Source organism: Mauremys mutica, chromosome 4 (genome assembly GCF_020497125.1).
Source record: "Mauremys mutica isolate MM-2020 ecotype Southern chromosome 4, ASM2049712v1, whole genome shotgun sequence".
Taxonomy (NCBI): Eukaryota; Metazoa; Chordata; order Testudines; family Geoemydidae; genus Mauremys; species Mauremys mutica.
The window spans coordinates 23,181,911-23,193,266 of NC_059075.1; the positions used below are offsets into that span (position 1 = coordinate 23,181,911).

The 11,356-nt window shown below is 39.1% G+C and overlaps 1 long non-coding RNA gene across 1 annotated transcript in view; it reads left to right on the top strand.

Moving 5' to 3' along the window:
- Nucleotides 1-10,444, top strand: part of LOC123369294 — a 264,984-nt gene extending 254,540 nt beyond the window's left edge. Inside the window, exon 6 of the long non-coding RNA XR_006578988.1 lies at nucleotides 10,039-10,444. This is a non-coding gene — a long non-coding RNA (uncharacterized LOC123369294). The remainder of the gene's footprint in view (nucleotides 1-10,038) is intronic.
- Nucleotides 10,445-11,356: the final 912 nt, after the last annotated feature.

An 11,356-nucleotide genomic window follows, 5' to 3' on the forward strand; every position in this document is an offset into this window, starting at 1 on the left:
GAAGGCATGTTTTTATTTTACCATTATATAACCTGTTCCCTATTTCAAGCACCACTCCAAAAAAACTCATACAAGAGCACGACCAGCTGAGTAAATAGAAAAACTGTTGAGCTTGTGCATATTACTCATTGAGCCCTTAAACTATTTTGATACATATGCCTGCATCGCAATACATTTTGGAGAGAGGTGGTGGTACTGAGACACATGGAAAGAGCTGGTAAACGCTAGAATGATCCTGGGAATGCATTCCTGGTAAACAGTATGTTGGAATCTAGTGTGTAGGGAGAGGAGCTGTAAGGTAAAGTCAGGTCAACTGAGTCCTCAGAATGAGCCCAAGAGGAATCATAAAAACAGAGTTGTAAGCAAAAAAAAAGGTGAGTCGTACAAAATTACCAGTGTCATGAGTGGGGATTGAAGAAAAGAAAAACCATGACCAAAAAAAAAAAAACAGCAGTCAAATGAATATATTCATGCAGCGTCAGTCTCGCCAGACGAGAAACGGTGCCAAGCAGAACCGCATCAGCGTGTGGCCGTTTCTTGCACTGACACTCAAAACATCTGTTGAGGTACAGTGTTTATACTCTCTGCCAAATAAGTGTTTTTTAATCTGAAAACATGATGGAAATGGGAAAATTTGGACAACAACAAAAAGAAAAAAGAGGGGTGGGTGGCCAATAAATTAAAAGTGAGGAATGGGGGGGGACCAAGTGGAGGGAATGTTTTCTACGCAGTACATCATATTTAATTTAGGTCATCCTAGGGCTCCAGTGGAGGGGAAGTTCAAGGAGTCACTGACATATCCCCTTGAGAAGATAGATGAGAATGAAGGACGTACACGGTGACCTTGGGCAAGTCACTGTGCCGCTGTTTCCCCATCTCTAGAATAGGGAATAATGATCCTGCCTTCCTTTGCAAAGTGCTTTAAAAGCTGCTGATCTGGAGTGCTATGTAGGAGCTTAGTATCAAATGTTTATCATTCCAACCATGAGTCACAGCACTTCTTTTTGTTTATGCTCAGTCCCTAAAGCCCAGATTCAGTAAGGAACTTACTTAAGCAACTCCCACCTTTTCATGTTCTCTGTATGTGTATATATATATCCTTACAATATGAAGTGGGCTGCAGCCCACGAAAGCTTATGCTCAAATAAGTTTGTTAGTCTCTAAGGTGCCACAAGTACTCCTGTTCTTTTTACTTAAGCATGTGTCTAACTTTAAGTACACATAAATAGATCCACTGATGTCAATAGGACTACTCATGCCCTTTACGGCATGTGCTGAAGTACCTAGCAGAACTGGGCCCAAGTACTGGCTCTGCACTAGAGCTGGGCAAATGATATTTATAAAAATATTGATTCAACCAATGGTGTGATCTATTTGAGATATGTTATGTGAGTAAATTATTTGCTTATTCCTCACCTCCACAATTATTCCCCCCCTTAAGTTAGGTGGGCTGAATAATTCACCAGTATTAAAACTGAGTAAATAATTTGTGAATTGATCAGCTGAATAAATTATTCAATGAATTCTGTGAACATTTTCAAGTAAAATATGTGATGAATATTTTTTTCCATTTTCATCACAAAAATGTTTGAATTTTCCTTTTAAAGTCAAACAGGTACTTGTGAATAGTGTTTGCCCAGTTCTAACAACGTTACTCATCAAAAATTATTTGATGAATTTCACACATATTTTTTAATAAAAGGGTTGAACAATCATTTATTTCATTAATCACCCAGCTCTGGACCTATTCCAAAGCCTCTTGAAGTCAATGTGAGTCTTTCCATTGAGTTCGTATCAGGCACTTTCTATTTGGCACCTTCTCAGGGCTATGATACATGAGAAACTTCTCAGATGGAGACACAAACAAACAGTGCGTCCACTCCAGAAGCACCACCATTCATCAATGCAATTTATTCCATATGAAACATACTCCTAAAAAAAGCAAATACACCTAGGCGGAAATCCAGGCCCCACTGGAGTCAATGGCAAAAATCCCATTGACTTCAGTGGAGCCAGGATTTCACCCCTTGAAGCTTTGTCTTTGAGCACTAAGGCACAGATCTTGACACCTATTTAAGGTCTAACTTTCACTGAAATGAATACCTTTGAGAATATGTGACTACACAATTGCTGGCATACTGTTGTTCTCAAATGTTTCATCTAATCAGACTACATCAGATTCACTGTCCTGTGTTCCTCCAAGATTTGCTTTCGTTCCATATGTTTAAAATATTATGTATATTATACCTGCATTATGACTGAAATGGGTAAAGGGGCCTTAAGTTCACACCACAGATTATGAAGTCCATTGGGATCCACACAAGAGCAGAGATCAATCGATGCAGATCCAGGCCATTATCTGTTACAAATGTAGTCTCTTTTGTGGTTAGTTAATTAGTTGTGAAGTGCTAGTGATTGCCCTAGAATATGTGTGTTAACTGTAAGTAGTTTTAGCAAATAATTTTCAGATTATGGATTATTCACTAACTGCATGTTTCAGGTATCTGTTGCTCCTTACTTGTGATGTGCAGTTCGTCTTCTAAACCAATGGTATTATAGCTGTCAGCAGGTTCTCAAGAGGGCTATCAGAGACTGCCAGAACCGCACAAAACTGAATGGGAGGCTGTGGTGCTTTTCTTGTCTCTGACAGAGCCACCTTGCTCTTTGGATTCTGCTGATTCATCCTGGCCAGAGATGATTTATCCTTGGGGCTCATAAAATTTCTTTTGAAAACCAAACATTGGAATGGAACTGATTGCACCTAATGGAAGTTATTTCCAAGAAATTCCCTGAGGGCACTCACATCTACATCATCGTCCACTCCCCTCCCCCCTTCTAATTATATAAATTGAGCTCTGCATAGTCTATCAGTATTCTCTGTATTTTTTTCAGGAACAAACCATTTCCAGTAAAGTGCAGCTTCACACAACAATTGTTTTTTGACAATTGTTGTATTTTTCTTTGATCATAAGAAAATGGTTTTGTTTAAATGTTAAAAAGAAAAAACGAGTAGGTTCCTTATGGTTTGTCGACACATGAATGATAATTTGGAATAAGGGAAGGTGTGACGTTAGAGAGGATTAACTATTCCTTTTTATCCCCATGTATAGCTACTTTTATTCCTGAATAGTCAGGAAGAGTTTGGATTTGAAAACCAGTCTCCCGTGTTCCAAGTGAGTGCCCTAACAACTGGGTTATTGGGTATTCAGGGGAACACCTACCCGTAGGTGCTGGAACTAGCAGGGTTGGAGATGCTGCCACAACCTGTGGCTTGAATAACAACCCAAATATATTGTTTTCACCTTCAGTACCCCAACTACAAAAATTGTTCCAGCACTACTGCACACACCAGCCCAGCCCCCAAGATTCCTGATCTGGTTGCCTCCCAGGTGTCTTTTGTGCGAATGCCTAGTGGATCAGGACCCACAAGCGAGGCAAGAATCCTGGCATGGCTTAGTTGTAAGCTAGGGTGCAGAGCTGCTTGGCAGTATCAGAGTTTAGGTAGTCTGGTCCATGCTCACAGCAGAACTGTAGGGTATGCATGAACTGCCATTAAAAACCCCTGGCTGGCCCGTGCCAGCTGACTCAGGCTGGTGGGGCTTGGACTGGTGGGACTGTTTAATTGCAATGCAAGGGCCTGGGTGCTAGGATCCTGCAAGGTGGAAGGATCCCAGAGCTCAAACGGTAGCCCATGCTTGAACATCTACACCACAAACAGCCCCTCAGCCCAGGCCCCATGGGCCTGAGTCAGCTGGCACAGTCCAGCTGCTTGTGTCTAATTGCAGTGTAGACATACCCTTAGGTGTCTAAGGAATTTAGGTGGCTACAGAATTAGGCAGCAGCTGAGTGGGCGTTTTGAGAATCTCAGTGGTGCCTAAATGTAGGATTGTAATGTAGGATTTAGGCACCTAACATGGCAGTCAGACACCAAAGTCTGTTTGTAGATCTAGCCCAGAATTATAACTGGACTTTTCTGAACATAGCCACCTACCATGTTTGATTTAGGTCCTTGAACTTTTTTTATTTTCAAAAAACCTCATAGTATTTAAGAAATATTTTAAAAAATAAAGACATAAAAATAAAATTAAAAAAAAATTAAAAGTTTATGGCTTCACAAACCTTTTGAGTTTTGCAAAAACATTTCCCTTTAATTTAAACCATCATTTCTCAAGGAAAATTAAATGTAAAAAACAACAAACATGTTTTTCTAACTAAATAGAAGACAGAGCTATGCAAACAATAATGATCCTTGTCTGAAATTAATTCTTGCCTTGCTTCTGGGATTACCAGAGGAATACAATTATAACAAAACAAAACTAAAAAAACCTGCTGCAGCCTAGAACTCATATATTACTGCAGGCAAAGGAACCTGAGCCTCCATTGGTTTAAGTTCTGTTCTAGCGCCTGATTTTAGAGTTGGTTCTAAATTTGACAAAATTAAGTTTCCCATTTGCTTGAGGAGGCAAAGCACTGGCTTTTACCCTTTCTTTATGGCTTACAAGTTTGTTTTTTCTCTTTCCACATAAGAGTTATCAAAGGTTGATAGCCAGTAATGTGAAATTATTAATAGTAACTACAATCAACTGACATATCAGGTGTTCCTTTAGCTCAGCCTTAGAGTAAAAGATCCTTCCCAGGACAGGGAGCCTGCCTGAAGATGGGGCAATCCAGTTTGGGATCTGGATCTCTTTGGTGTGGTTGGTCCTGTGACATTTAGGCCAAGAGCTTCAAAATTGGCTGGTAATTTTGGATGCCTCTGTTTTGGGGCTCAATTTGAGACATCTTAAAGAGGCCAGATTTTAAAAGAGGCTCTTAAAGTGTTTAGCACTTCTGAATCTCAGACCCCTTTAAGATGGATCAGTTTGGACACCCAAAAAAATCGACGCAGTCAAAATTATTTTGGAAAATCTTGACCCTGTAGAATAAAATAAAGTTGTGTCCATCCTCCTAGGCGTTGTTCAACTCTCTTTGACTCTCCTTTTTGGGTATACCTGTCTGCTGCCTTAGTTACCCATCATTTATATCTTTCCCTCACTGAGTTGTTGCCAGCTATTTTATGCAGGGACACTTTTCTGACCTTATGCTCCCCCTATTCTTTGTGCAGGTGTTGTGCTTTGGAGCACAGTGTTTAGTCCCTGGCTTTTGTCAGCACACTTCTACTCATCCCAGTCCGTCCCGCCCCAAATGCCCCAGCAACGCTTGGGATCCCAACAGTCCAACGTTCCAAAGTCAATATTTTCTAAGCATGGGCATGCTGAGTTTGTGCTTTAGAGCACATCCAAATATAGCTATGTAGCATTTTTGGGTCAAATGCTTGATGTAGCCTATTAATTCTGATTAAGTAAATGACATTTCTGCAGAATAAAGAACAATGGGGAGGGAAAGGGAACAATGATCAGCCACTGAAATCTTTTGTTCAGAAAACACCAACATTCCTATAACATTGTAGTAACTCTGCCACTCGGGAGCCAGAGGTCCCCTTTCAAGCTTTTGCACAATTCTCCAAAAGTCCCAGGCCACAAAACTCTACCCAGGACTTAATATTGTCAGCATGAACTAGATTTTCCTGGGATTTTTTTGTTCAAGCAAATTTTTTTTATCCTGCTTTTTTCATGCTTCACAGACATATTGCCTCCCTGAAGGCCATAGAATAACACGTGGACTAGATACCAATGAACTGTTTTTGTCCTAAGAGTTGATGACCGTGTGAAAAATTTTAGAGTCATTTCCCTTCTTTTGTGGGACTTTTTAAAATAGCTTGGATGGCAGAATCAATGGTATCTGCTACCGTTCACTTAGCCAAATTTATTGTTGAGCCTATATATGGTCTCAACATGCAGAGAGAGAGAGAGTGTGTGTAATATGAAACATATTAACATATTAACATGTTGTTTGGTGTGGAATATGGAATTTTAAAAATTATGTTTTAAAAAATTTAATTTACTTTGTGAAAGTTTTAAAAGTTTCTTTTAACTGCCAATTTTTCAGACTGTTAGTCAGAGCTGTAAAAATACATGTGAATGTATGTGGCTACTTTATATCCTTCCAGGATAGGAGGATATTCTTGTACACCACTCAAAACATAATAAAATAATTGTAAAAACTTCATGGGAATCATGGTGCCAATTTATCCTAAAACATCTTGGCTTTTTGTTGGCTTATTTCCTAACCACTTCAGAAGCTGTGCATTCTAGTGGTCTGACATAGGGTTGGTAGCCAGGATCTCCAGAGTTCTAGCCCCACTCTATCAGTGACATGCTGTGTGGCCTTATGCAAAGAACATAACCTCCCTGTGGCATAGTCCTCACCTACAGTACCTAATAAGGATTGTGAGGGTGGAACTTGTGAGGATTAATTTCAAATGTGAAGAGTTTACTGAAGCCCTGATCCTGTCCTGGGATCTGCTAGCTATGATGTCTGTGCCTGATCTGAATGGGCACTGAGGTCTCCACTGGCAGATTCTGATGCAGGATTAGTACCTCAGTACTCTCTCAGGCAAAACTTCCATCGAATTCAGCACTCAGCTCCATGGGCCAATGAAATGATTCCTGATTGCGCCATGATTTAATGGGGCCCCAATAAGAACCTCCTCTATGTAGTACTAAAGAGATGTAATAAAATGTAAAAATGTAAGTGCAAAGTACTATTTATTATTATTTTAAATTCTTTAAATAATGTTTTGACGGTTCATTTTCCACACTGTAGTTTTTAAACCTATCTAAAATAACAGAGCAAAGATAAATCTGACACATCTCCAAATAAACCATATCTGCTTTTCAAATATGTACAGTATTATGATCCAAGCTTTCAACCCAGCTTCCTGTTTTATATATGTGAAGCCCAATTTTGCCTCAGCAGTTTAGGTTATTTGGACAGCTTAGTACTTACCTGCATCTACAAGTCAGGTTCAGACATCTAAGTGTCAGTAAATGCAGGCACATATAATATATAAAAGAGTATTACAAGCCTTAGCTGTTCTGTTCTTTTTTTTTTAAAGACACCGAGGCTTCTCCTGGATGATAAAAAACAAAGATGCCATTCTGGTCTCTAATGTAAAGCCTCACTTATTCCAGCAATCATAACTGTTCAAACCGGAAGAGAATAATTTCTTATGTCTATTATTAATCAGTCATTAGAGATGATAATCCAGTGATGGTTTAGCCTATGGCCTTTTTCCATCCTAAATTTGCAGCTGAGTATCTCTTCCAAGAGGTTTTATATTGCACAAGATTTACTTAGTCAGGGGAAATTAACACTTCTGGGGAGAGGCATCACAAGGCAAGGTAAAAAATTGACATCCTATAGAAACGAGCTTGGATCAATAAACATTTGAACAGTAAAGCAGTGTTGTGGTTTAATTATTTTTGGCTCCCTAAGATTCCAAATAATAGCTCCTTCAAGACAAGCTCCTCTAAGTGGATTCTTGGAAATACAATGACATCATATTCATTCCACCTCATGACAGCTCATTGGGGTCTTATGCATAGATCATGAGAGGTGCTCTTGCCAACAAATGGAGACGTGAGAGAAAAGCAAATTACTCCTAGGACATACAAGAGCTCTGAGGGATCCTGGTTGGTTTTATGATGGATGGCTTCTCCTTGCTCTAGTATTGTGGTATTCTCAACAGTCACTTTCTATACTTATTAGAAATGGATGACGAGGCAGTGTTTCATTCTGGAATAGATTTAGGCTGGTCTGAAGCCAAATCAGGGATGGAGTTTGAGCTTGGATTTTACAGTGTTGAAATATCACATAATGTAATCGTTTTAGGATTCAGGCAGAAAATGAATAGCACATTTTGCTCTTGGTACAGAATTTATGACACCCATTGTCTTAAGAGCAAAGGCTCCTTTGTGATGTATTGTAACAGGAGGCAGGTTCCAGAGTCCTATTTAGAAATGGTATTCACTAAAAGGAGCTTGTCCTGAAGGAGTTTGCTTGAAGCTCATAGCAAATAGGACTCTGACATCAGAGTGTGTGGTCAAAATTAACTCCTGATTTTGCCTGATGTCAGAGTCCTGTTTGCTGCAAGCCAGGTATATAAAAGGGTTGAATGTCTGTTAGGGCCAGGGAACTAGGAGAAAGGTCAGAAAGGGCCCTCAGGGAAAATTGAGGAACAGCCATACTCTGAAAAAAGTGTAGACTAGGGTTGATGTTTAGTTTAGGGTGACCAGATAGCAAGTGAGAAAAATCAGGGTTGGCCCCGAATATCGGGACTGTCCCTGTAAAATCAGGACATCTGGTCATTCTAGTTTAGTTGTTATTTAAGTTAATAAAAGGAGACCCCAAGAGAGAAGTATGTTTTGACACATATCCAGCGGACTTATTCTCTTTGGAGCAAGAGAATATTATTTACTAGCATCATCTTGTTCTTCATTATAAATAATTTACTAAAATAGCTGCAGTCTGAATATTCAAATTTATGAAAAGATAATGACATGTATGTGTATTGTATATGACTGTCAAATATCAGTAACATCTGTTAAAAATATTAAGCACCATCATATGTTATTTCACTTTATAATGTAAGACCGGCAATATTTCAAAGGGGACCCATAAGGTATGTATCTGTGAAGGTCACACACAATGTCCTAGCCTCTTTTTTGGGCATGTCTATAACTTACAATTTTTTTTTGAATGTTTGTTGTGAGAAAAAAATAAATGTTAATATATGTTTATTCTAAAACATCAAAGAATGTATAAACCAGTTGGTAAAGTCAAATGGGCCTAATTTTGCCCTCACATACAAGCTTCAATTCCTTTATGTCTGAAAGAAGAATTGGACCCATCTATTTTTGGGAAACAGAAGGAAGTGAAACTGATCAATTTTTCAACAACTGAAAACCATTTTGACAGACATGGACAGAATGAGAAAAAAATGCAACCACAACAACAACAAAACCAACAATCTTTACGTCCTCTCACTGGTTATTATCTCACCAATAGTGGTCAAAGTCCATATATCATTGCTTAAGCAACATGATAAAGCCAAGTATCAGAGGGGTAGCCGTGTTAGTCTGGTTCTGTAGAAGCAGCAAAGAATTCTGTGGCACCTTATAGACTAACAGACGTTTTGCAGCATGAGCTTTCGTGGGTGAATACCCACTTCTTCGGATGCAAGTCGGACTTGCATCCGAAGAAGTGGGTATTCACGCACGAAAGCTCATGGTGCAAAACGTCTGTTAGTCTATAAGGTGCCACAGGATTCTTTGCTGCTTCATGATAAAACCAGAGTCTGGAAAATATCATTGCTTGATCTATTTGGTAAACTTTCAAATATTTCTTTTAGATGATCTGCCAGGCAAAGAATGTAGTATAACATTTAGTTGTCTTTAATTTGTGTTTTATTGCACTTGATTTTAAGTTGTAAGAAAAAGATGACTAAAAAGAAGTGCAATTGAACAGAGGTACAAAGCTTCCATTGGAGAAAGCTGAGATAGGCTGATGGTGAAGAATGTGTATCCTCTCTCACTGCACACCTGCCCAAGGACAAGAATAATCTCCACGATAATGTCATGATGGTAGACATGGTTGGGGATGTGAGGAAAACAGCTGACCTTTCATTAGTGAGGGGCATATGGGCTGTCTGTATCCTCTGCCTCCAATGTCCATGGCAGTGGTGGAGATTCCTTAGATTGTTGGCCCTTTGTTCCCTTCCTTGCTAACAGCTCTATTTCTAACATGGTGGCCTGGATTCCCTTTCTTTGCTAATTAAATCAAAGATGGTGGCCATGTTGTGGTGAGTTATTTTTTCCCCATGGTTCATTGCAACCAGTTAGAACCAGGTTTTATAAACATACAGGGATTTTTGCATTCTTATTGCTTTCTAGGTTGCTGATTAGCTGAGAATGCTCTTCCAACCTTGCCCCTCCTAATAAATAAATAAATGCCTTCTGTAATTCTTTATCAGAGCTGCTTACTTTCAACACTACTTTATAGTGCAGAATGCTGGGGAATGAGAAAGTATGACATGTCTAAACTGTCTTCATTCCATACAACCTACCTCAGAAAAATCCTTCGTATCTTTTGGCCCAGAACAATCTCAAATCAAGATCTATTGACACAGTGCAGCCAAGAGGCTCTGAGCACCAACATTGTCAGGAGGTTGGAGATGGATCGGTCATGTGCTGTGGATGGAAGCTGATTCCATCACCAGAGTAGCAATAAGATGGACACCTGAAGGCAAGCGAAAATGAGGCTGCCCAAAAACAATGTGGTGAAGAGCTGTGGAAGCCAAGCTGAAAAACCTGGGGCACAGCTGGGAAACTATTGAAAGAGTTGCCAGAAACAGACAGGAGTGGAGGAGCTGCGTCACTGCCCTAAACACCAGAGGCGTAATTGGAACATGATGATGATGATGATTCTGTAATTCTATGATTTGTTTATTTACCCTTTTGTAACTTTTATTTTGGTGGTGGAAAAAAACAACTGGAAGATTCTGTTGCCTGGAATTTTTCTTTCCTATTAATTTCTCTGAGAAAAATAAAATCATACCAACTAAAGAAGGTCTTTATAGCAAATGGAACTGACACACCCAGAACGTGCTTCTGCACATTCTGCACATTGGTCAAAGCAAAAGATGGGCTCAAACCACAGTACCTTGAAGTAGTTTATTTGGGATGCAGCTCCAAGTTCAAATTTCAGGATTCTGAACTGAGATAATGAGTCAGTCAAAACATGCACAAACTTTGGGGAAGTATAGATTTAAGTTCCCATTTGAATCTGTTCATACTGACTCAGGCCCATCAATAGACAAAAAGCATCTCTGGACAGAAAACATTATTTTGCTACATATAGTTGTACATTAATTCAGGTTTGGTTTCACCCACTCCTACGACATGTTAGTTATTCCAAAATCACTGCATGTGTTTGTGTGTAGATGTCAACTTTTATAAATAACTCTTGAAATGGAGACCTTTTTTTATAACATATCTAAAATCCCCATGTGCATTATTGCAAGAGGACAGAAGAAATTACAGATACATGCAGTTTATGGGAAGGAAGAAAAAATAATAATATGAATCTTACTCAGAGTGTAAGATATTTGGGAAAGCAACAATCTTTTTTTTATTCCGGTGTTTGTACAGCACCTAGAACAATGAGGTCCTGGTCCATGATTGTGCTGTGATAATACAAATAAAGATAAGAATAATGTTCTTTGTTTTATAAAACATTTTTATCCTCTTAGACTTTTATCTCTTCTGTTTTCCCTAAGTGACTCAAGAATCCATTTGCATTTTCCTAAATATGGTCCTGATATTCCAAGTATTTAGCCTTTCACTGGCACTACTTACCTGCTTAAATATTTACAGGACTGGGGCCTGGGATGGGACTAAAGTCCTCTCTGAAGCTG